This window comes from Cydia splendana, chromosome 4 (genome assembly GCF_910591565.1).
Source record: "Cydia splendana chromosome 4, ilCydSple1.2, whole genome shotgun sequence".
NCBI lineage: Eukaryota > Metazoa > Arthropoda > Insecta > Lepidoptera > Tortricidae > Cydia > Cydia splendana.
Window position 1 is genome coordinate 9,461,394 of NC_085963.1, and position 27,055 is coordinate 9,488,448.

Sequence of the window (27,055 nt, forward strand, 5' to 3'; positions counted from 1 at the left end):
TTATGCGACTACTTTCAGTTTTATGATTTTTTATAGTCTTCAGAATTGAAATTTCATTGAATTTACCATTTTTCTAATGCGTTACATTATAAGCTTTCAGTTGATACCAAAATTTTCAGAATCGGGTATAGAATTACAAAGATATTGGGTGCGGACGAAAAAATGCAAAGTGATGCAATACTTTTGCACGCGAGTGTAGTAGTGGTGGTTCAAGTGCTACAGCTATTGCCTACTTTCCAGCTTGGTTTTAGACCATCTATTGCCACATTTCCGAACAGTGGCGTGAAAAATTTAATTATTTATTTCACACCAGCTCGGAAAGGCTTACTTTGCACTTCAAAGACTGAGAGCAAAGTTTCATTTTATTCACAAGTGAGGCAAAGGAATCAAATGCAAATTTTGAGTTGTTTTCTTATGTTTGCTGGTAGAATTGACTTTTAAATCATAAATATTTAATAAAATTCATTTGTATTTGATTTTGTATGATATTTTTACATTTAATATTTGCTTCGGGTTGGTGTGGTGAAACATTTTGTGTTTCACTTGGGGCAAATTTTGTTTAACCCTCGTGCTTTGAAACCCTCGCAACGCTCAAGATTCCATGTTTCGAATGTTTTACTTGCTCAAGTATCAATATTAGCACGAGCGGTTAAACAACAACTTTGCCCCCTTGTAAAATAAATAACTATTTCAATATAGTCAGCTAAACTGAGGTACAAATTCAAAAACTCACCAGCAGTTTAGCTTCACGACCTTCCAGATGGAAAAACAGCATGCCAATGACTTGAAAATTTGCCTTGTATAACTGACAAAGCAACCTGCCTGTGTGGTGGGAGTGTAGGAGCGAGGGACGTATATGCTAGAAAAGGGCAATACGACCTACGATAGTGTTGCCACTCTCAATTAGAAATGCAATGGATAGTTGTTTGGTCGGATACCGGATATTCGGCCCGACCGTCGGCCAAATATTCGGTATCCGACCGCCGAATCTTCGGCCGGCGGAACAATAAAAAAAATAAAAAATCATTTATTTCAGACCTTGGTTCATACACTTACACCAAAAAACGAATTAACTACAAACTAAATTTAACAATACCTACATTTCGGTTTTTAGGTGCGCATTGTGCAGGTTTTAACCTGTTTCGTGGTGAACATTGGCGCGGACTCATTTCTATGTTCGAAATGAGTAGGTACCTACGCGTGCAAGTGAGTGGATGTTTAAATTGTTTTGAAATAATAAACGAGTAATGTACAATATGACCGTGACTGTTTCTTAAATCCCATTTGTTTACTCTGAAATCAAGCAAAGTTACTATCCGGTATCCGGCCGGGTATATTATTCTGAGGTTCCAAATATCGGTACAGTTGTTTAATTGTTGCTTAATTTGGAGATTGACCCTAATTTCATTTCTGATCAAATCGGTCGATTTGATCATCCCGTCTGGACTTCACTTAACAGCCGTAACACATTACCGCGCCGTTCAGGGTCACGGTGCGCCAAACCATAGCCTGATGTCATGTAGGTATGTATAATGTACTTAGTCCAAAATTATGTTATTTACTAATTATGTTATTTATATGCATTAAACGTTAAATCTGAACCAATTCGATTACTATTCTATAGTGAAACACATTTAGCTTGACTAGAAAAAGCGCGGCAAATTTAAAACATGTATAGCGTTAGGTTTCAATAGCGCTCAGAGACCTGACTTTTATCTCGATATCGTAATTTTCTAGCGACAAATCCATTATCTATACAAAACTGTCGCAAAAATGTTATCGCTTGTATATCGTGGTACAGGATAGGATGGAGCCATATACTTTACTACTTGCTTGCAAGTATCGTAATTAAACAGTGCTAAGTAGTTAAATACGCGCAATGTATTTTTATGTCATAAATAATGTATTTATTTAATGTTAATTTAGTATTAATTATAGTATGTATATTGTTTTATCCACAAATATGAATAATTGTAGTTAATTTACCAATAAAACATAATTTATACGGCCACAAATAAAATATTAAATGCTTCTAAAGTCTCTTTGGTTATTCTACATGGAAACGAAGTCATTTCAAATTATAAAAACATTAACTGAACACCTTATTGCCGCCTGCAGTCACCGCTCGCCGCTCAGCTATCCGCTGTCGTTAATACCACGGCCTTACGTTTTATGACACTGAGTCGCGTCAGGGGAGCGACACGGTTCGGTGCGCTTGCGTTCAGTCGAGTTTTGGAATATTACTGCAAATTTTTGTTGTTTGTTAATTTGTTGGTTATTGTTGCTTGTTAATTTGTTGGTTGTGGTGTCGACTTTTATTGCCCTAGTCGCCAAATGATGTTACTAGTGAAATTTTAACCGACACCACACGGTAAAAATAAGTTTAACAATAATTACTTAATTAAAAATCGAATAAAAACGGTATTTCTAATGCATAACTTATATTCAATTAAAGAGTACTAACAAAATCCTAACTCAATTAATTAGTGCAAATATTTTAAGGTTTGCGATTCCTGCTCGGCCTTGCGTCGCAAGGTGCCCGGTACCACTGTATTGCAGCATTAACTAGAAATGCTTACTTTGGGGAACATTAGCAACTGTCGTTTTTGATAATTACATTTTAGTGGTGAGGGGTGGTACTTAAATGACCGCTATTGAAACCTAAAGTTTAAACTTATAGGCGCGAAGATTTGATTTCCCTAAGAAAATTTTAATTTCGCGTCTTTTTCTGCTATCAAATTGGGTGTGTGTCAGTATAATAGCCCTATATAATTGGCCTATTATTGTATTAAATTTAACGTGCACGCAAAGACGGAAAGCCTGCAATTACGTAAAATTTACTTTCTTATTTACAGCACTCTTGCCCAGATTAAAGCTGATAATTAGTTCGAATCTAGTCTCCCATATTTTTTACGTTCACTGGTACATATGTTTTGACCGAGTAAATAGTAAATATACTAAATACTTTTTTAAATATTCGCGCTCGGGGCGATAGAAGTTTCATCGTTCCGTCGCCCCGCTCCATGCAACGACCAATCGCGTTAGCTCGCTGGCTCGTGCGCGGCAACTTTAAAGCAACGATAACGTTTTTGATGGTTTTTTGTGTTACGAATCATATTTCAAGCCGATTTTTACAGTATTCGATGAAGGAGAACTCATAATAAAAATCCCATATGATATTGATCTATTACCATTTTTAACCAGGCAATTAATGCACAACCCCATAAAACCTCCCATACGGTATTATTTAGTGTACGATTAAATTGCAACGCTTGTACTTATTGTAATTTGGAAATAATGAGAGAAAAAATAGCCTATTACCATTTTTGAGGACGGAAATATACTGAATTTAATAATAACCGTAGGTTACTTACTTTAAATGTAGGATACAGAATTATTTTTTGTGTGATTCATGCTTAATGTCATAAAGCAAATATTTCTCTATGAGTATAAATTTAAAAAATGTTATTAATATTTATTACAAACTTTCTGTGATTTTTTATATTTTTACATTTTTTTTTAAATACCTAAATGTAATATATTTATTTGGATTATGTGTCGACGTAATCACTAGATTTATTATCTGTCCCATACACCGAAAATTTCAGCTATTACTAATTATTTCCATTCCGCCATACTAGCCGAGCGTACCTTTCTTGGCCTACGCAGTAAAGTTAATTCGAACGATTCAAATCAGTATTTTAATAAATGTATGCTGTTAGGGTTGCCGCTGTGACCTTGCAAGGTCGTAGCCGCATATTATATAGTGGCTACAACGGTCAACTCAGGAGGCATTTCCTCAGTTTTTTGAAAGCTCGTCACATGATCGATTTTTAGAGATCGATATCGATGTAACAAAATTTGGGTGTCGTATGGACGCTACATCTGTTTTTTTTAAACAGCATTGTATTGAATAATCAACGACCATAAGGTCATATTAACGAACATCAAGCAATTCCAGGGAAAGACTGCTAAAAAAGTAGTTACCTACTCGAAAAATGAGCACCACATAGCTAGTGAGATGAGAGTAGTGAGTTTAAATGTCAATTTGACCAACAAAGAACACAGTCTAATCCAAGATGAGTTCATAAATATATTTCACTAGCTGACCCGTGAACTTCGTATCACCTATCTATATTATGTCTCCTTTTGGCACGTCACGGATTAGCCTGGCCGCACACGCTCAGAATTTTATGTAGGTACTGATTGACATGTGTAAGCGAGACAGCACCATGCATTTGTAGAGCGACGTCCCGATCCCACCTGTCATTCCGTACGGAAACATAATGAACATTCCGAACGCCTGCAGCCAGGCCTGAAAAAAATTGTTATCGATTAGTCCCTCTACTATATAGGTTGACTTTAAATTGGTAATACAAAATTAATGTTTTACATATATCTTCCCTTCATTAAGCCCCTCAATTAAGTCTCATGCTTTTAAAATAATTAAAAGTATTTTTTCACACCACCTATTCGGAAAAGAGCTTTTTCTTCCCTGCTAGGAGGGATCAAAGTGGCACTTTTCGTCCCTGCTAGGAGGGATCAAAGTAACACTTTTCTGTTCTAGCACACTATTTTTACATTTTTTTGCACATTATTTTTTTAGCTTAAATAATCTGTTTAAGCATCAGATTGTGTCAATACTAAGATTTTTTTATTTTCCTCATAGTTGATGTGAAAAGCAGTATGTGTCACACGGTATCAAAATTATTTCGTCTTAGGCGTTAATACTTGAATCCCTCATTACTCTCAGGATTCTACTTTAGAATCCATCGCTTCACTCAGGATTCAATGTACGCCCTTGACGGAAATATATCATTTTGATCCCTTGTAACACAAACTACTATTTTTTTATTCATCCAATTTTTTTAGGCTTCACATTATCCTAACATAATAATTAATAGACCGGGAGATAGTGACACATTTTACTGGGTCATTTGTACCAGTATGGCGGTTCGTCAGGGGTCTAAGTACGTAAAGAACGAAATAAAAATGATGGTCATAGCGCTGGTACCGGCGGCCCAATCGCGTGGGCGTTAGTCGAACGTGTCGGATAAAATACGAGTGTCGAACGATTTGTTCCACAAAAATCCTCGTATTATTCGATAGTCCATAAAAAAGAAGTAGGCGTTAGCGTAATGCCATACTTCTCCGGTGTGACTTACAGCCCGCCATACTGAGGCGAACACATTAATTTAAAAAAAAACAATTCAATCATTTGTGCCAAGCTAATTTTTGCACAGGTGATCATCGTCGAGCAGCCATTCATGGACATATCACCATGCCACCATGATCACCATGCCATACTTTTCGGATGGTTCCAAATGGCCGCCATACCGCCGCAAAGGAGTTAATTTTTTTTTTATTGCTAAACGTTTTGTACCATCTTGTAATTTTTTTTCAAGACTTTCTGTGTGATCATAAATGGAAATCTCATAATGCCATACCTGTAGGAGGTGGCAAATGTGTACAATATTTTTTTTTTATTTCAAGTATGGTGCCCCTTTTTCCCCCTATTAGAAGTATGGCAAATATAATAATGGTCACATTGCATCATATAATTTCCAAAAATCCAAATGCCATACTGGTACAAATCGTCAAAAAATTGTTTTTTGTTTTAAGTCTTGGCTTAAGTCTCACAGTCGTCCGCCCCGTAGTTATAATCTGAAATATATTTTTTTAGGTACAATTGTATCCAAACAAACAGAATATGATGATGCCATGCTGTAAAAAATTATTTTACGTATACATAGTCGTATTTTTGAAACGTGTCGATTAAATAAGTTTTTCAAGTATGGCAGCACTTTATCCCCCTACTATAAGTATGGCAATTATAATAACGGTCACATTTTATCAAATACTTCCCAAAAATTTAAATGCAATACTGGTACAAATCGTTTAACAAAAAAAGAAATTAACTCCCTTGCGGCGGTATGGCGGCCATTAGGAACCGTCCGAAGAGTATGGCATGGTGATGTCCATGAATGGCTGCTCGACGATGATCACCTGTGCAAAAATTAGCTTGGCACAAATGGTTGAATTGTTTTTTTTTTAATTAATGTGTTCGCCTCAGTATGGCGGGCTGTAAGTCACACCGGAGAAGTATGGCATTACGCTACCGCCTACTTCTTTTTTATGGACTATCGGAAAATACGAGGATTTTTGTGGAACAAATCGTTCGACACTCGTATTTTATCCGACACGTTCGACTAACGCCCACGCGATTGGGCCGCCGGTACCAGCGCTATGACCATCATTTTTCTTTCCTTCATTACATGCTTAGACCCCTGACGAACCGCCATACTGGTACAAATGACCCAGTAAAATGTGTCACTATCTCCCGGTCTATAACAAAGAAGGTTAAATAATTTCAAATGAACACTTTCCTTTTTGGTTATCAATCACCTGTCAGAGTATTTATGAAGTAAATGTGTTTTGATTAGTAATTGTCACTTGTCAATTGAAAATTAGATTTTCTGCAAATTTTGATTTTACAGTAAATTTTTAAATAAAACAATACCTGAGACACGTTTTTGCTACAAAAGGTGCAGGAGAAAAATTTGGAGGACCTCCATTTCCAGCAAGATTGTGCGCCAGCACAGTTAACTCTAATTAGTGTGCGATATCATTTAGACCAAGAGTTCCCTGGCAGATGGATTGGACGCAACGGCCCAGTCGCATAGCCGCCTCGAAGTCCCGATCTTCGCACGGGAATTAAATACCCTCGATGAACTTCGCCAAAAGAGAATTGAGGTGTTCAATTCTGTGAAACCAATGAATTTATTCTTGGCAGACTAAATAATCTCAAGAGTATTCATAAGAATCAGATTTATGTGTCCAGAAAAGCGGTGGTCATTTTCAATACATCTTAAAATACGTTTAGTTAAAGTACACGATGGCCCATTGTGTACTGGGGCCTTAAGGTAGTACTATTATTTTGTATGTATGTATTTGTTGGTTGTCATTTTGTTTACGGGTGCGTTCGAAACTGTTTAACAGGGAGTTTATAATCGCTCCACTTGACAAACGATAAGCCGCATCACCAGCTCATCACTATAATGCATGCATAAATAAAAATATGTCAATCCTTTGTCATTACTGTCACTATTTTACAATTTCAAAATCACAAATACGGGGTAATCCTAATATTGTGGATATATCTTGTCGATTCGAAACCCTTTTTAAAATACGTTCTTTAAAGAAGAGAGAGAGTTTACCTTATTAACGGGATGAAGATCACATGTTTGACACGTAAGATACCTAGGAACATTTTGTATGGGAATGATCATTCTTTCATTATTTTGTTTTCGTAAATTTTTTCAATGTTTTTAATGGTTATTCTGCTATTCTAGGCCGAGACTAATCCAACAAATCAAAAACCATGAAAATCGGTCCAGCCGTTCTCGAGTTATGGATGCTGGAACAAACACGACTTTGTTTTATATATATAGATGTTCTTATTCCAAAAACCTGCTACTACAGAGTATCAAGGGTGGAAGGGCTTTACTTAGAGCATGTGCCCTAATCAGCTTAATCACCTGTCAATCAGTATTTGGGTTGCGTGACATTGAAGACTAGACTGTCGACCCCTTACCGTATGGTATTTACATAGAGTACATACATAATAAATATGCAAATGCTCTATGTTCTGACTAGCCTATATATTCATAAAACATTTTGTATATTCGACTGGTTACATCTAGTATAATTTGATCCTTGGATGAGTAACGGCTGCATAATCGAAGTTCAGAATTATACTGGGTTGCCAATAGCGAAACGATCCGTAAGATTTGTGAATAACTAGAGCATTAACGTTTGCAAACATTTATATTTCAATTTACTTGAAAGGATAAACTTCGCAATTGATTCCATACAAGGCGCGAAAGCACCTGTGGATGGGGGTATTGGGGGTGTTGTACTTGTAACCTAGCAAGGTGTCATATTCGACCCTTGTAGTACAGCCAACCGTAGGGAAAAGTAAACCCTGCTGCTAAGCAAATTTAAGGCATCGGGTGATACTTATATTTTATAATTAGCTTCTGCCCGCGACTTCGTCTGCCTGGGAAGGGATAATGATGATGATGTTGATGGATAAAAACTATCCTGTCCTTCCTGGGGCCTCAAACTATCTCCACACCAAATTTCATCTAGGTATATCGGTTCTACAATCTACAGTTTAAGCGTGAAGAGGTAACATACAGACAGGGTTCTTTCGCATTTATTTTCTTATTTTCTGTTTTCTTTTATATTATGTATTGTCTTGTTTGTTTGTGCTAAAATCTATTCTATTATATTAAGTAGGGATTTAAGCTAGGTAACTGTATCTGAAGTATCTCGACCAAAGTTCATCCAACTTTGCAGCAGAAGTGGGCATTTGCGAATAAATTTTCTATGTAGTGTTAGGTTAGGTTACGTTACCGTGACCTTGCTGTATAGCGGGTTATCGATTTCCACTGTTCAATGTTCAGCCAATTATTTTGTCAACCTACGTGACCATGGAATTGATTTATTTTTGTAATTTTTGAGCCTAATAATAATCCTGCCTACGAAGCACGAGCTCCCGGGTGAGAATCCTGGTAAGGGCATTTATTTGTTCCTGAGTTATGGATGTCTTCTACATATATAAGTATTTATATATATACTTATAACTATATATATATATATATATATATATATATATATATATATATCGTCGTCTAGTACCCACAACACAAGACTTACTGAGCTTACTATGTGAGTTACAGTTTAACTGGTTTTTCTGCTTGGCGAGACAGGAATCGCAAAGCTCCTTTTCTCGCTTATACAAACACGTGTAGGTTCAGCGTCTGGTAATTGTGATGCGAACGTAAACAACCCCGCAATCAAATTGAACAAATCCCAGTGCGGCTCCGGCAGCGTCCCCAAACAATGGCAGAATTACAGGACCGGGAGTTCGAGGCCCCTGGCCATGAAGTACGTAGCAACCGTTTCTCGGCACAGGACAAGTTTTGAAAAGTTCATCTGTGCAGGCAGGCATATCGGAATGAATTAAGTTGCATTGGTTAAATGATTAATAAATGTGATGGCATACCGCTCATTATGGTAGGTACCTATTAAGGGCCTACTACCTTCGTGGTATAAAATAGGTACCGAGGAAGCGAAAACAGCAGCGCACTGCGACAATTCGCCGAGGTCATCGCCTCGCGAACCCGCTTATCAGCACCCGTTTGACCTCTATTAAATGAACTAATATTACGCCATTCGGCCCGATATCACAACAATATGTGTCAATTGAAAGTGATTTTTTGCCATAAGGTTTCCTTATGCATACAAATTAAATTGTTTTAAACTAAAGTTAACTTACACGAAAAAGGTAATATACTAGATTCAGTATTTAAATTTATTAATCTAGCTATTTAATAAAATGGCATCACACCATCTTTTACTCACGTACCATCAGCATCGAGACATCTCTTGTTTACCTCGGTAGGTAGGATACCAAAAAAATTCAGTAGTCGCTTTCCAAACATCCTTTGTCTGGCTCGTCTTACCCATTCTTTAATGTACCCAGAGCGATGCACTGCAAATGCGACATTATTTCAAGCAGCAGAAGCGTCCTTTCACAATGGGCTAGAATTCCATTGTTCCTACTACTAGAAAGTGCAGGACGAACTGGGATCATGGCTAGCATTCTAATTAGGCTACACATTTACTCAAGCCCGCTCGACGAAGGGAACTCTTGTGACGGTTGCCATACTCGTGCATAAACAAGCAGACGTCATACGTAAACTAGTTAAATAAAGCTAATTCACTGCTCCACTATTACCACGTATTACGTAGAACGGATTTAGTTACGCACGTGCTGTTCGACTTCTATTACTTACTCTACATAAATGTCTCATTTACTCTTATTTAAACGTTTACTTGCACAAATCGCTTTACATTCAAGTAATAAGTGTAATAACACAATTCTGTAATCTTCCTACTGGCTCCTGATATCGTAAATATTAGAACGACGTGAATAGTTTTAGACATGATCAATAATCGTAAACCACATGTACCTATGTTTGGCAAATTGTATATTTATACGGTAACACGTGCATAGGAGATATTAGAAACAAGTTACATTATAATTCATGTATGTTTAAACCCACTCTACATACATGTATGAGATATAAATATGTGTTAGATAATACAACAATAGAGCTTACGAGTATGTAAGCACCTGGTACCCACGTCACGTCATTGGCTTAACTGAGTTTGCCATTAACTGATAGACCTACTATTTAATATTGCACAACCGCACGTACCTGCTTTCATTACTCACAAAAAATGGCTTACGTTTCTTTTCTAATCCGTTTTGCAATTTTATAGTATTCTAATTTAGTTTGATTCTTTGCGTTTAATTTAGTTACCTAAAAGCAATCTGTTTATTTTCTTACTAAGAGTATTCGGTACCTAATGGAAGAGTTTTTGCGTTAGGCAAAAGTGGATAATATTACATAATATTACTTTCAGCATGCAACCCTAAAACAAATCAATTATTTTACAATCCAGGTGAAGGATTGCCGAGACCCAGAAAGAAACTGTACCATTTCTTCATATTCAAGTCGAAGAATAACGAAGATATAATAATGCTGATTGTACAAAAACTATGTTTTATCTTGAGTTTTGCTGTTATAAAACAGTATAAACTGAAGAAAATGAGATGAGTTATTGTCATAAATTAAAAACAAAAATCTCATTATTTGGACTTCAAAGGGAATGCTTACAAACATTTTATTGCCATGCGTCAAGTTTTCGCCTCGACAAAAAAGTAAAGGTCGAATGTAATTACCATATACCAAAAGTAGTTATACACATTATATGGACAAAGTGTGACCATTGATGTCATCAAACAGAAATAATAATTGCGCAATCCATCTGCGCCAGCGCAGATGAATCAGAGTTACTGCGTGTGCGACGATGACCGGCGAGTCGGTCGCTCACCTCCGCGGCTCCCGCGGCGGCAAGCTGTAGCTGTAGCCGGCCTGTCTATACACAAAATATCTGTCTCGACTGCCGCTTGTCCCTAAAGGGGCCCACTGATTACCAGTCCGCCGGACGATATCGGCCTGTCAGTTTGGTTTGAAACGCAAAATTTGACAGCTCCGAACAACTGACAGACTGATATCGTCCGGCGAACTGGTAATCTGTGGGTCCCTTTAGCCTCATTCCCATAGCTTATCGGTCTGTTCTACTAAAACCTCGATTTCTCATAAAAGTCTGTGTAAGAAACATACTCTTGACTGAATAAGCCATAGCCCTTAGTACCTATTTATAGATTCAATGTATAGTTAGCCATAATAGCTTAAATTAAACCAAGGGTCACGTCAAATCGTGAACCAAACTTTGTAACGGAAATCGTAAAAACAAGTTACTGTCAAATGTATGTGACACACTTTTATTGCGGACACTACCTACTTCTCATTCGCATGATCAAGAACTTCTCGAGATCTTTCTAACGAACCTAAACTAGATGTGTTTTCCATCGAAGAGTTCCGTTTGCTATATACCTTCCGACTGCATTCATCAGATCAGCTCCATGTCAGCACATTATTGCATTGTAATCGGAATTACGGATGTACTAGTTCCATATTTCAACTGAATCAGACACCGGCAAGTGGTTCAAATTTAAGTTACAATATTTGAAGCACACATATATTATATGTACATAGGTATATCACAAAGATAGTTTGGATATACGGGGTCAAGCTAAATAAGTGTGTAATATATAATAAATCATTTTAAATTTCACAGTCACCACATCACGTGTTCTCTGAAAAAGTAACCACCTAATGAAATTGATGTGTGAGAAACGGAAGGACATTCACATCGTAAACTGCACTGCACAATACTGCCCTCCTAAGCCGAACAGCGCTATCTCAAAAACAAATGATTTTGAAAATGGAATTCTCAGTTATAGAAACTAAAGTAATGCATTTTCTTTTGAGATAGCGCCACTCGGCTTAGCAGGGCAGAATACTGCACAAAAGAAAATAAAATGGGTGGCTTTGTATGGGAAGTCCCAATCTAACCAAATCTGTATATTATCGCCACTAATAGGAGATGAAAGTACATAGCTAAATGTCTTACATATGGACAATAAATAATATTTACGGAGCAATAAGGCTAAGAGTGTAAACACGTGTTTCTTATTGGATATTAGATACATATTATGTACATAGTAAAAAACAAACGCCGCGTTTGATCCTTCCAGCAATTATTATGTTGTTTGTATGCTGCTTGCCGCACAAAAGCCACAAAAAATGCCATCGCTAACTTGCTATAAAACGAGGGCAAACCTGATATTGAAATAGTAAATCCAAAGCGAGAAATCGCGAACTTTCTTTTTTTTATTCAAGCTATGTTAGCTGTTCGGCGGAAATTAATTTCCTCTCAATTGGAAATTTTGGATGAATGTTTTCGCAAACATTACTCAAATTTTATTTCATGTCATGGCACCTTAGAATATAAGTACTAACTACTAACTCTCGTACGCTGCATATTACACGAACTCTCAGCAGACCTATATACGAGTATATTTAAGAGCCAACGGGAGCGGTCATTTCTCCATACAAACGTACTCCTCGTTTTCCTCCGTGGTTTTTGAAGCTAGAGCAATGATTTTTTCAACACAGATTAATATTGTCAATGTCGGTGTCGGACCGTTTTGATTTTTTTGATATTTTTGATTTTTAAGGCGCTAGAGCCCTTCAAAAATGGCCAAAATGGCCTAATTGACTATGCCGCAATGAGAGGCGTGGCATTCAAAACTGATATCAATTAGCCAAAAAAGCAAAACGGTCCGACACAGATAATTTCATAATCATTTAGATTTCCAAATTTGGTTACGATTGGTTAAGTTTTGGAGGAGGAAACAGAGGAGTACGAAACCTCGATTTTTGAGATTTTTACGCAGGATTTTTCGCCTTGTCCTTATCGCACTAGTTTTAGGTGCCGCTTCCGTTAGCGACACGGGTATATTTACCTAAAATATTTAAAACTCAGCTCCTGTTTCGTCTTAATAATGTCACCGGAAATTAAGTAAAATGCCTTATTTTTGTAGTCGGTTCATATGTTTATTGCAAAAGTAAAGTACATACCTACTTATAGGTATATACGTGAACAATCTCCTCTAAGATATTTGTGTACCTAGTCTCTCAAGTAATTTAGGCGAGATTGTTTTTTATCTTTCCCAGGACAATGTGTGCGTGTGATGATTTATCTGAGATGATATCAGGAGCAGAAGTATGTTTATAAAAGCCTAGACTGTTCTTGTCTATTGAATTAAAACTATTTAAAACTAAATGAAAAAGTTCATGTTGAGCAACAAAGACACTGTGCCCTGTTTATCAAAAGCTTGTAACTTGTAATACAAGTGGAAGTCCCTTTTTGACAGCTTTTGTTAGAAAGGGACTTCTGCTTGTATTACAAGTTACAATCTTTTGATAAACAGGGCACAGGTAAAAACCTCAAAACAAACCTAGATAAACAAGGCTAAACAACAACATTTTCACACCATCTGCAGATGGGATGGTGTGAAAATGTTTTTCTGTTTAATTTTAATTTGACAGTCAACCCGGTCACGATTGAGTAATTATCTAATTATATTGTCATGCATCAAATATGTACAGTTACCACACGGGATTGTTATGCCATTTATGGTTCTTGCTAAATTGGAAATTCTATAGCGTAAGTATTGAGAAACTATTGTAGCTTGGACCCTAAGTGGCGCAACAACCGCGGAGCGTGATGGTACTTGAAACACTTATTAACAATATTTTGACAAAGTCTTCTTGTGGTAAATGTCCACCAAACATGACATACTTGTACTCCTTGTAGTTTGTTTGTCTGTGATAATGGAATCTAAAGCGATAAAGCTTGTTACGTTTAGGCGTCACGGCAAATGTTTACTCGTAGTGTTTGTTTGAACGGCGATAACTGCGAGGCACTTTACGGGAGTCAAGTGAGTGTAGGTACGTGCTACTCGATGTGAACTACACTTTTAATAACCTCAAAATAATTATATGCCCAGTATACTAATAAAACACTAAATCGTATTTGTGACCAAACATACTTAAAGTTCATTAAATCACTTGGGTGTTATGAATATGCTTACACACAATGTTGTAGATAATAGTGGGTAGACAAATGCGATTCACAACTCTATTACAATTTTATTCTTACAGACAAAACTCGCCGCTGACTGTTTCAGATCATAGGGACCATAGGATTACCCTTTACGCAATTACGTAGGATCAGTCGAGATACCGTAAAACTGGGTGACTAGGTTTCGCGGGGAGAGGTGGGTTATGAATGGGGAGAGAAGGTTTGAGAGGGGGGTGAGAAGGGATTTTAAGGCTACTGCTACAATAATAATGTATTCCAATTTAAAATGGAGCTATAGTAACACGCATAATAAAAAAAAATCGATCCAACAATCTTCCAGAATCACCTTTGTATGAAAACCCCTCTCACCCCAAATACGAGGCACTACGGGGTGAGGTGGGTTTTCCTCTTTATCGTCAGAGTTATGAAATGGAACTACCCAAAATAAAATAAAAACTAAAATACAAACGTCCGGAACACTTATTATGTATATGTCGTAGGCCGATCGTAAGATCAGGCAGATCGTAATGTTCCTGTGTAATGTTTTGACGATAGTCACATTAAACCAATACATAGGTAGGATAGGTTCGTTAGGTTGCTTCAGATGCCCGAAGGGTAAACTGCCCAGAAATAGGAGCCCCGCGTAGCGGGGCTCCGTCGACTCAGGGAACGAGTCAAAGATTTTCACGTTTCACGATATGCCTAGGAATTTAACGATATGCCTGATCTTACGATCGGCCGCCGACATATATACACCATTCAATTTCCATATGTAAAAATAAAATGTTATCGAGGTTTGAATTTCAGTTTTGACCCTACTCACCTTTTTTATATATTGTGACCTTTTTTGCCACTTTTGTGTTATTTCTAGTCAGGATCGCGAGCCTTTTTCATCCTTATAGGAGAAAAAAAGTGTCTTATAATTTCCATACATTTTTCAAACTTTCCTTTTTGTTACCGCCATACATAGTATATGGGGAAATGGTAACACAATAGGAAAAAACTGAGACATTTTTTTATCCCATTAGGATCAAAAGCTCGTGATTCTGAGTAGAAATAACACAAAAGTGACAAAAAGGTCACAATATATAAAAATGGCAAAAAATAAAAGAAACGCTCAACTAATAAATAATGCTTGTCTAATTGCTCTAGCTCCGACTACGAAGATAAAAAAAATAAGACGCGTTCTTTCTTGGGATTCACAAAAATCCCTTTTACTAGGGTCAGTGTTATTTATTAGCGATGTGGACCGACTTGTATTGGGGGTACAGATGGGCCTTATCGATTTACATACAGTGACGTGGCGTAGTGTACCTAGTGGCCCATATTTGATTCTGATGGCGACACGGGTCAGGAACTTTACCCGATTTATTACTCATTGTTCTACATCTACAAGATTAATCAGTCTGATTGCACCAATAGGTAGTCTAGTATTATGTAGGTACTAGGTAGTATGTACTGTAACTCAATTCAACAAAATGCACAATTTGCAATCAATGTACACAATAATTAATTATACACATATGTATAGTTTGCCTTAATGTAGAATAATAGAAAATAATATGCAAATATTTACTAGCGTAATGTATAAAACGCCTTATTTACGATGTTGTCTCAATTTCCCGGTAGATGTCGCCTTTCATTTCGGAAACTAGCTAACGCTTGTATACCGTGGATTTCTTAAGATATTTATTGAAATTTGTATTAAGTGTGATTTGTGTGAGCCAGGCAAATATACGTAAGTTTATTATTAAACTCGGTATTTGTTCTTACTTCCCCTTCGAGACCTTGGTGCAGAGTGTACATGGTCCCTCGATCGGATAAGCGAGCGGCTTTTTGGAAGTTCAGTTCAGTGCGGACTGACTTCGTCCCGTGGTTATTAGACGGGTAGAGTTTCCAGCTACCTGGGATTACTAGCGACGAGTAGCCAAAGCTAAAAACGGAAGCGGATACGAGTGGCAAGCAGTTTAGAGGTCAAGTGGCGCCATCTAGTACCAGCAACTGGAAAAGAAGTTCAGCGAAGTGTGACGTCACATCAGTTCAGTGAGTTGTGTCAAGTGTGAATCGTGAGTACTTTAAAATTTATTTCAAGAGATTTTCAACCTTGTGAACGATAGTTTATTTTGCTATGGAATTTTGAACTTTATTTACAAGAAGATATTTACTTTGAAGAATTCGATTGTTTACATGGACATAGAAAATATTTGGCTGTAGTTTATATGGAATATTAACTTAGAATAATTTAGTAGAGTAGACACTTAGAATAATTCGGAAAATCCTGTTGGAACGGAGAATCCACGCCCGATTTTCCTCAAAGTGTATTAAAGTTCTAACACTTGTAAAATTTTCAAATATTTTATGTTTTTTTTAAAGTGTTTATTTCATAGTATTTTTACAGTGCTATAAATTTCAAATTCAAACTCTGTTTTGCCTAAAGCTATTCATTTGTAAACATCATGGATTTATTACTTAACTTTCAAAATGACTTGTCTAGTCGTATATTCAAGGCGCGAGTTAATTACAAAAAATCTCCCAAGGCACGCATAACGGAGCATTTCATAGAGAGTCGGCTAGACACCCTAGAGCAGCTTTGGTCAGAATTCAGACAAGGTCATAAAGAGTTGATGCGTACATATGATTTAGCACTTTTGAAAGCAAAGAGCTATATTGTTGAGGAGACTTATGACAAAACAGAGGATGAATACACAGATTACAGATGTGAATTGAAAGATGGTTTGGCTGACTTTATAAGTTTTCATTCAAGTCAGTCAAAGGTCAACAATGATGAAAATTCTTTCACTAGGACAAATTCTCTTAAACCGCCTAAATTAACAATTCCTAACTTTTCTGGCAAATATCAAGATTGGACAACATTTAGGGATTTATTTGTATCAATGATCCACAACAACAACTCTTTAGATAGCGTGCAAAAATTACAATATCTAAAAAGTTATTTGACAGGAGAAGCAGAGCAATTGCTGCGCAACATACCTGTATCAGACTCAAACTATGATCGATGCTGGAGTTTGTTAGAACAACGATACAATAACAAAAAGTATCTGTCACATTGCATCCTTACACGGTTACTGAGTCAAAAAACGCAGCTTCTGAATCTCCTGCCTTCCTAAAAGATCTATTAGACACGTCAACAGATTGTTTGAGTGCATTGTCTAATTTAGACATTGATGTTTCCACATGGGACACCATAGTTATACATCTGTTGTCACTGAAATTAGATCCAGAGTCACGTAAGCAATGGGAGCTTAATGTAGCAGCTAACTCGGTTTTAGATGCATTGCCTACCTTTGATCAGTTCAAAGAGTTCTTGACCAGCCGGTACAGAGCTCTAGAGTTCATTGAGCCGAACATGAATAAGATCACCACTGCTTACCAGAAACCTTCGAGTAGTAGTTCAAACAAACTTAATGTGTTTCATGTTGCAAGCGCACACATAATAGCATGTGAATTTTGTAGAGATCCTCACAAACTGTGTTTTTGCAAGAAGTTTGCAAACCAGGACTTTGTTAATAAACGCGAGTTTGTAACAAAAAATAGAATATGTTACAATTGTTTAGGGAGTAATCACACTGTTAGATTTTGCCAAAAAACCACTAGCTGTCGAATTTGTCATAGAAAGCACCATTCCTTGCTTCATTCAAGGGAGGTCCCAACTTTAGCTGCCAATTTAGGGAATGTCAGGTAGCTGAAGGTGTTTCGGAGGAAGCCACACACGTCACTCCAGAGAACAAACAAACAGAGATCAAGCCGATAGTCAACTGCCATGCGACAGAGATTGCTAAAGAAGAAACGTTGTTACCCACAGCCCTGATAAAGGCTGAGTCGCAGACAGGTGATTATCAGGTGACACGCGCGTTGATCAATGCTCACAGGCTTCATTTGTTACTGAAGCTGTTGTGAAGGAATTAGGGATAAAGAAATTTCCTATTAAAAGTTCAATCACAGGATTAGGTGGCGAACAGACCTCTGCGGTCCCTAAATATGCAGTAGAGTTGAAAGTTCAATCGCTCACCAATCCCACCTTCAGTATTGCAGTGAAGGCGTATGTTATAAAGAAGATCACTACTTACCTCCCAAGCGAGAAGGTAGTAGCTCCAGAGTGGGCGGTGTTAAAGCAGATCAAGTTGGCCGATCCAACGAATAGTTCACCCAACGAAGTAGATGTTCTGTTGGGAGGCACGGTTTATTGCCATATAATTATGGATGGACTACTGAAAGGTCCAAATGGGTTTCCACTAGCTCAGCGCACCACGCTCGGGTGGATTTTGTCGGGCCCACTAGGTTCGGTGAACGTAAAGGAAACGGAAAATGTTACCGTCTTACACACAGTACCTGACTTGAAGAGAAGAAGTATTTCTCCAAGATAAAAAAGAACCTTTAGTTCACTCCAAACAGCTGAATGCAGGAATACGAGAGTGCAAGGATCGTATTGTATCCAAATTCAAGTCACAGAGAGAAAAGAAGAACAGGAACATGGTGAAATCGCCTCTCCTTGCCGATCAAACCTGCAACAATGCAAATAATATAAAAGTTAAAAGGTCACACAATTTAGAAAGAAAGCCTTTAAAGCACATAACTGGATCTACATACAAGCTAAAAGAAACTTTCTACTTACCACATTCCGCAGTTATCAGCAGACGAGCTGCTTCTGAAAATAAAAGTGGATGGTATACTTAATAAATAATGTAGTACTTACCTAGAATTCATCAAAAAAGGAATTTCAGCACTCGATGAAACCGCCGTTGTTATCGCTGCCTGTAATAAAAGAAAAAAAAATAGTATCCAAATATGTATATCACAAGCTAGAACAGCAATGCTATGTATAAAGCGAAGTACAACTATTTTTATGCATTTCAAGTATTGTTTATATTTAGAAATATTTTACTTACCATGATCGGTTGTCTTCTCTAATAGAATCTTGTATCCCAGATGATCGTATCTTCAGTTCTTCTAGTAATCTTCAGTTTAAATTAGATCACAATGTAGCTGTCAAAACCTTATAAGTATATGTAAGGTGAATTAGTAGAACTGGGGATATTTTAAATTTTTAAATTTTTAGTTCTCGTGAGAACAGATTATTATTCCTAGAAAAAACTGGAGTTGAAGATGTCTTTTGAAGAAAGGGAATAATCTGCCTCAATCTCAATCTTTTGTCTTTTATGAAGTGTGGTTTTTCGGCAGAATTATACAAAATATTCCTGTTTAGATCAGTGTTGTTTAAAACAATATGAGTTGAGTCCGTAAGTTTCTTAACTTTAGTTCAAAACTGTGTCTTCGCAGTTACAATTCTAAGAAGTTAATAGACAATTAGATAATGTAGATTTATAGGTGCATTATTATTGTTACTTACAAAGAGTTTATGATATGGTGTGAAGATTAAAAGTTTATGTTGTGTTTATGCAAATGTGTTAAACAAAACTGAGCCCACCTTTGATTTGTATTCAGTTCACTTTTGATTCCTTGGTCACTTCATGGTGGGCGGTTATGATGAAGGACATGTCGTCCTTGGTGGGCGGTATGTATAAAACGCCTTATTTACGATGTTGTCTCAATTTCCCGGTAGATGTCGCCTTTCATTTCGGAAACTAGCTAACGCTTGTATACCGTGGATTTCTTAAGATATTTATTGAAATTTGTATTAAGTGTGATTTGTGTGAGCCAGGCAAATATACGTCAGTTTATTATTAAACTCGGTATTTGTTCTTACTTCCCCTTCGAGACCTTGGTGCAAAGTGTACACGTAATGAAAATACTCTTACAATATTGTAATAATAGTGTTGTTTCATACTAAAAGTGCAAATACTTCCGTGTTCGGGGCGTTCGGGTCAGACGGCTTTTCCGCATAAACGCCGTGTGAACGATTTTGAACACTGCCATACAAATTTTGCTGTCACTACGGTATTCGATAAAATCCCGTGTAAGGTATACGGGAAAAATGTATGCCGTGTGAATCTAGCCTAAGCCACAGATCATATAATACTAGTACAGATACCCAATCCCATACTAAAAAAGCGCACCGTCCTAAGTATCTTATACTTGTAGCTAATTTTTTAGTTCACAGTGACAAACTAGATGGCGCATGGAGCTAACAAAACTCTTACGACAAACATGAGTTGAAATAGCGTCGAAACACCTCTCTTGCGACATCTGTTGTAGCTTTCACGCACTAAACCTACATATCACGTTCATTTTTAAGGTTCATTGTTACTAGATGGCGTTTCAGACATCGGCGACAAAATTAGAATCTATTTACATACTTTAAGTTAATTTACGATTATGAAATCAATTTGACATTTTTGTTTTTTTTTGGTTACATTTTTTGTATTGTAAATAGAAGTTTGATTGGGTACTTTAGTAAGGGGTCATAGTTTCCTTACAAATCACAGGTCATGTTCTTATCGCTTACCTTGCTTCGGCACGACGAGCGATCGAGTAAACCAGCATAACTGTGACTTTGAGATACACAATAATGCATAATCAAAGAGCGACTCTTATGCTGGATTGAAGTTATCTAGTAGGTACTATCAAATAGAAAAGACCATGACTTTTTGTGTCAAAAAGTAAAGGCCAACACTTACAACAAATACCTAAATACCTATGGAAGTGTCTCCTTAGACAGTTTACACACTCTTGCGGTTTCAGTATGTGGGTATAGTGTCATAAGCGCTTAATACCTAATCCCAATTTCAAGTGAAATAATCAGTTATCAGGCAAGTCGGTGCCACACGGGGTTAATTACCTCAATCATTCCGCTGATACGGATATGCAGTGGGCATTCCGGGATTTGTGTTATATTTTATATTAGGTACTTCCTACTACAATGTTTCTGATTTTAATAAGTGAATGAAATATTTTTATATTACAGTACCCATAATAAATATATTAATGAACATGGGTGAAGGTTCTAAAATAAACACTACGCAAATAAATTTAAAATCACAACATGCGAACGTAATGGTCCGAGGAATATAAATAAACATATTTTCTAATAGAAATGGGTTAACAACCAATTCCTTATCATTAAACTCGAAAAGGATACACGACTCAAACAATAGAAAATCTCACAGTGACCTTTGACAAGCCAGGTAGTCGGGTAAATGGTTATTTATCACTTTAGATAAGTATATTTTGAACAACACTATACTTATTTAAACTTTCACAATTTGTTCATGTATTTAAGTTTTAAGATTTACCTCCGAAGTCTGAAGAGGACGGCGTTGACGGCGGCGACGGGGCAACGCCGTCCTCGAAACGTCGGAAGTAAATCTTGAATCTCGTATTACAAGTGATCAATATCACTTAAGATTCTTAATTTCGCTCGTCTATTTCATAAATAGCATGTCATCGTTTTGAGAACAGGTCTGGTATAGTAGGTAACCCTGCCTATGAAGCCGATGGTCCCGGGTTCAAATCCTGTAAGGGCATCTATTTGTGTGACGAGCACAAATATTTGTTCCTAAGTTTTGGGTGTTACGTACGTATATGTATTTCAGTATTTATAAAAACATATTTATATATTAAATACGGAGGTCTTATTGCTCTACTGTGGGATTTGACTTGGTCAATTTGTTAAATGGTGTTCTATCTAAGATATATCATTTTCAACAATCGAGTAACAAAATCGTGCGCCATAAATGTGCTCAAAATTAATAAATCGGCCCGTACTCCCCGTCGCGTCGTAGTCATGAGTGCAGTAAGTAATTGTCGGAGTCCGTCCGTCAAAAAAGTTCGTCTGAATGCCAGCGGGCCCAGCGGTAGGCAGGCCCCGCGACCCGCGAACACCGAATATTGCATGGGCATCTTTCTCTTTTACTCATCGTAATTAGAGTGGCATCAGTCCTACCAAGCTATTTTATTAGTGTTATTTAAACGTCAAACTTCTATTAAATTATGAATTAAAAAATACTCTTGCACAGTCTGTGCTATCAAAATCCCTGTCAGTTTAGCTTGGTCTAACTCTCGAAGTCTTACAAACTTCGATTTTCGCGGTTAAAGCCGATCGTTGTTTACAACTTAAGGAAATTAATAAACTAGTGGCGCTGTGAGCAACGTGGTTTCCGGTAGGCCCTCTGTAGACCTCGCGAGCATAGCTTAAAACTGAATAAAAAAATAACGCGACGCCGTTTAGAATAATTTGGAAAAACTAAATTAACAAAAAGTTAAATAAAATATTGTATGCTTTGCACTCGCTTGATCAATTAACAATACAAAATTTACGGTTGAGAATGTCTTTAGGCGTTAAGTCCGCCATTTGTACTTTATTTCTGCAATAAAGTTTAAAAAATAAAATAATATAAAATTTTAGTGTAAAAAATTACAAAAAGTTCACAACACTTTACTGGGGATCGAACTAGGTACCTCCATGCATCAAAGCAATTGTTTGCCAACTGCGCCAATATAGCACTTAGCTAAAGATACGAAATTTGGCTACTTATTCTCGAGTACTACATACCTAATTATCTAAATACCACCTACACCAGCGTTACTAATTTTTACATTTTTGCCAAACACTGTAAATATCTCTCAAAAAGAAAAAAAAACTCTTATTATATTGATAAGACTATTTGTTTCCGCCATTTTGAAAAAAAAATCAATAATCGAATCGAAAAAGAACTATTTCATTCTAGATTTTGGTCACAAAATTTGATAAGAATCAGTTGAGAATTGAACCGAGGAGAACGTCCGGACATACGAAATTTGGCCCGAGTTAAAACGGAGACCTTCGCAAACGCTTCGGTCAATAAAGTAGTAAAATGCGCGTTTGACTTGGACACCAAGCGAAATAAAAACTTTCATTATTATGTAAAAAAAACAAAGCATTCATGTGAGTTTATTAATTTGTATTTTAACGTCAGGCAGGCCTACTTTAAAATAAGTAGGTACTCATTTAAATTAGGTATGTTTATTCACCGATCCATTTTTTTACATTTTATACTAAGTACTTAAATTCCGAAATTTATAACTCAAATGTAATTATTCTAATCTAAATCAAACTTCACATCATGTCTTAAAACGAACATCAAAACGTAGGAAAAGAAACCCACACTCGTTTCGTTTTGGAATGATTAGGTACTAGAATCGTAGGTCTTACTAGAATCGTGGTGGCTCCATCTAGTGACATTATTCAATATTACTTCGACAGCTCGACATAATTGTCCTGCGCTGTTGCTCATAACGTAGCCAGTCGCAATATAATTGTGGTTTCAAATTTTGTAAATTACTGCATTGAATTCGTGTTGTTATTAATGTTTGTATTTCATTTATAATGATTTTAATTTATGACACTTTAAATATCTCTTAATCCATCTTAATATGTAGTATAAAAATTTCATAATGGCTGATTGTGACATTTAGCGCCATCTATGATATCGATTTGAGAATAATTATAACGCCTTCGGGATGGGAGGGCATGCCTAAGCCCTTCTACTGTGACCGCACTTTTCCCCGTATTCAGTCCATGCTTGTACCTAATCGTCGAAAAGGGACAGATGTCCCATGGGTACACTTGGCCGATCTGAACTTATAGTGTTCAAAACTAACCGCCCCGATTTAATTTTGGCTTGTAACAAAATTATATACATTTTTTATAATAATGCCATCATTCATTAAACAGTACAAATTATTAAATATATATAATCATATTAATTTCTATCTCCAATTCTAACTTTCGCGTTTGAAACTGGTTGTAGAGTCAGACCAAGTTTAACTCGACAGCGATTTTGATAGCGCAGACTGTGCAAGCTGTGCTATCAAAATCGCTGCCGAGTTAGCTTGGTCTGACTCTATCATCTTTCATATCTATCACTAATAGGTACATCCAAGTTTAAAGTTTGTTTTTAATTTGTTCCAGGTTTTGGAATGAGACCCTGAACCTGAAATACAAGTCGTTGTCGTAAAGGTATTGTACCATATTTCTATGTAAATAAAATATGTCGTGTCATTTTTATGATTGTTCACGCGACATGTTTTATGATCTTAGCCGCAAGCATTGCTTCAAAGACCTGATTATTACATTAAAATCCCGGACCACATGCAGGGTATCGACCTCGTTCCCGTTTCAAACACGGCGGCGTCAGTTGCAACGTGATGCATGCAATCATGTGTTGATTAGCTGCAGCGATACATTCGGCCGTGACGCCCGTGACAACACAATCGTGGCTTAGGAGGTTGTCCCGCAAGCTTACCTTGGATCCAATCTGTCGTAGATACACTTGGACTTGGATAGGTCAACTGTTGACAAGTTTGCGTTGCTAAACGTTTTCGGGTACCAATTTCCGATACCGCCCGTAGCTATTTTTGGACAAGATCGGGAGTATGAATGAATATATGTCTATATGACTTCCGCTGTCGTCGCTTCCCTCCATTCATATTATTCCTCGGGTTATCCCAGGAGCGATTATCTCGCGTGCCGCTCAGCGTGCTGGAGCTGTGTGCAAACAATAGAGCACTTACAGGGACGTGGAGGGACAAACACTCTAGAGCTTTGCCATTAGCTATTTATAGTTCGCTTTCCACCCGCGTCGCTGAATATTCTTTAAAGAAACTAGAAGCTCATCTTAAAGATGATAAGGATAGCTTGTCTTTGTTATTCTTTGTACCTATCTCATTTTTAGACAATGCGGTAAGGCTTTGGAACACGTTTTGTTTATAATTAAATAGATGGTCAAAAGATCATTCATGTGCTCATCACCAGAACATATATACTAGGCGAAGAATTGTAAGCGTAGAAGATTTTTAGCGCTTCCAACTTTACTGCTCCTACTTAAGCTTGTTTGAACGTAAACAGGAATTCTCCATAAATATTCCCGTGTTAGCTTTTTCCAAACTGCCGCCGCATACCCGTGACTTAGCCATTAAAGCCTTCAAATTACGCCCCTGTTTTTAGGTATGGGTCATTCCAGGATGATTCATCCCACCTTCTTTCGATTGAGCTGTTGCTCTTAGCGATCTCGGAGAACAATAAACTGACACGTATCATTCTCACGCAATGTTTAATGATTCTGCTTCGTTTCAAACACAGCTCATAAAGAAACTGATATAATTTTTAATTATTACTAATTGCTGTCCGAATAAGTATCTTATTACCTCTTTATTGTAACACTGTTTTGCAATCGGGTATTCGTGTGTATGAGACACGAGGCAGTGATATAAATCCGTAGACGTTTCAATAACGCGCACACAACACGTGCAGTTAACGTTGACCGACTAGCTAATGATTCACGCTTGTGCGGCTGCGACTGAACCGGTCCTGCCCGATCTGTATTCGTCCAGTCTCCGACTGACATTAGTCCACATGCGGCATTCACTTCTATAATTTCTATATGCACATTAAATAGAAACAAAAGGTTGGCTAATACTAATATTGAATTACCTGCCTTACTTTAGCAACTTCCTGCTTAAATTCTTTTCTTTTTTTCCTAGTTAATGTGTGAATGTTGTAAGCTCATTTATTAAAATACTGAGATCGGTAGTTTGTTTTCGCAATTATTTGATTATCTGCTCACATAACAATGGCTGTCCTTCACCCGGTTCTCGATAAACAGAACACACGTTGACTGCTCTTGGGCAGCAGTAGGTAGGTAGGTAACTTTAGATACAGTTTTGTTTACGTCAGCCATCTTGCTTCCTGTCTCTTGCTTGTTATTTATAATCGTGAGATCGTGACCACTCAGTTTATTGATCTAGTGCACTATTTCCCAAAGTAAAGACCGTGAAGATAGATTATAAAACGATACGTGAGGTCTCTAAGCTGTCAGTATTGTCATTGTTTGTTTCCTTAGTAAACAGTGGCAGAAGTCAGTGGAACACCCGTTGCTTCGAGTCAATGGAGTTTTTACTCCTCATATAAGTGAGGAGATCATAGTTGAATATATAGTAGTTGATCATAGTCGACTGATAAGTATGCTAAGAAAGTAAAAAATAAATAAGTACAGACTTGAACTAGAATTTTCCTAAACTACGCTACCGTCTACTATAAAACGACCGCAACGTTCTACTTTTCCTTTTGGTGCTTTATCACAATCATAATCGCAATCCCACACTAAAAAAAACACACTCTTCAGCACTGTGCGAAGCATTTAAGCATTGTTGGGCCATATGCAATCGGTATTAACGGTAAAGTTTTAAATCTTAGAAGATCACCAGATATTACCTACTCGTACATATGATTAGATCACCCGAATCAGATATTACCTACTCGTACAGATGATTAGATCACCCGAACAAACGTTAATAACGTAGCTTAGCCAGTCTGACCTTGATGTTAATATTGATTGTGAAGATCCTGTCAGTGAGGTTGATATTGAAATGTGGTGTTTGGATCGATCCTAAGCTGCGGGCAGCGTCGCCCACTCGCGGCCTCATGCCTTTCCCTCCGTGACGGAGGCCGCGGTGCGGACGCGTACCGCCACACTTTTTGAAACAATGTATTAAGGACAAATTTGAATGTTTAGGTGACCTTACACTTTTGATACGTTGCGAACTCTTTCTTGCTCGCTTAACTCGTTTTGGTTTAAACAAGATTGTACAGAATAAACTCTGAAATTGTTGAATGCCCTACTTTTTATGATGGTTGTTTATTTGGCTATTCGTCGGTAGAGTCTGTGCGGAAAGAGAAGTTAGAGAAGACTCGTGGAATGTATGAGGCCCGATACTTTCCACGACTCTTCTCTTTCCGAACGGACTCTAAAAGCATTAAATCCGTAATTTTGCTATCTATTTTCGGTATTACATCATCGGACCGTAAACATGTTACTAATGTTATGTTGTACATTTAAGTAGAAGCGGATATTCCATAGATTTAACGAGATCAAAAGCTCACGCTCATAATAATATATAATCGCAAACGCAAGTAAGACAATACCACAGATGCGCCGACTCCGAAACGTCAAACGTGACGCAACGGCGA

At 37.2% G+C, this 27,055-nt stretch overlaps 2 protein-coding genes across 2 annotated transcripts in view; one reads left to right on the top strand and one right to left on the bottom strand.

Moving 5' to 3' along the window:
* Positions 1-27,055, top strand: part of LOC134789843 (solute carrier organic anion transporter family member 3A1-like) — a 122,063-nt gene that overhangs the window by 22,808 nt on the left and 72,200 nt on the right. Inside the window, exon 2 of the mRNA XM_063760509.1 lies at positions 23,999-24,046. The gene's annotated coding sequence lies outside the window, so the exon portion shown is untranslated. The remainder of the gene's footprint in view (positions 1-23,998; positions 24,047-27,055) is intronic.
* LOC134789834 (tumor protein D54) overlaps positions 1-27,055 on the bottom strand; it is a 222,948-nt gene that overhangs the window by 16,352 nt on the left and 179,541 nt on the right. The window lies entirely within an intron of this gene.